Below are 408 nucleotides of genomic sequence, written 5' to 3'. Positions count from 1 at the left end.
AATTGCAGCCCGGCCTGCGGGCCGAGCTTCCCACCCCGGGGCCAGCCCCACGCTGGCCTCTTCCTGTCCTCGGCGGCGGCGGCGGGGCCGGGCGCGCGCCCCCAGGGGCTCGCGGAGGGTCGGTGTCCCGGCCGCCCGGTGGCCGCCTGGGAAGCTTGCCTGTCAGCTGGGGGCGCGTCTTCCTCTCCCCTTCCCTCCCACCCGGGGCAGCCTCCCCCGCCAACGCCCGCCCCGCGATCCCTCCCGCCCCCCGAATCCTGGGCTGAACCAGCGGGGCGAGGAGGAGCCGCCGATGCAACGCGGAAAGGGACCGCGAGCGGCGCGCCGAGCCCGGCCGGGGGCCGACGAGCGCCGGGCTGCCCGGCCCTTCCCTCTCCCGACTGGGGGCGAGTTACTTACAGAGCGCCG

Source organism: Oryx dammah, unplaced genomic scaffold (assembly GCF_014754425.2).
Source record: "Oryx dammah isolate SB20612 unplaced genomic scaffold, SCBI_Odam_1.1 HiC_scaffold_8, whole genome shotgun sequence".
Lineage (NCBI taxonomy): Eukaryota > Metazoa > Chordata > Mammalia > Artiodactyla > Bovidae > Oryx > Oryx dammah.
The sequence above is the reverse complement of the archived record's forward strand: the minus strand, read 5'-3'. Positions refer to the sequence as shown.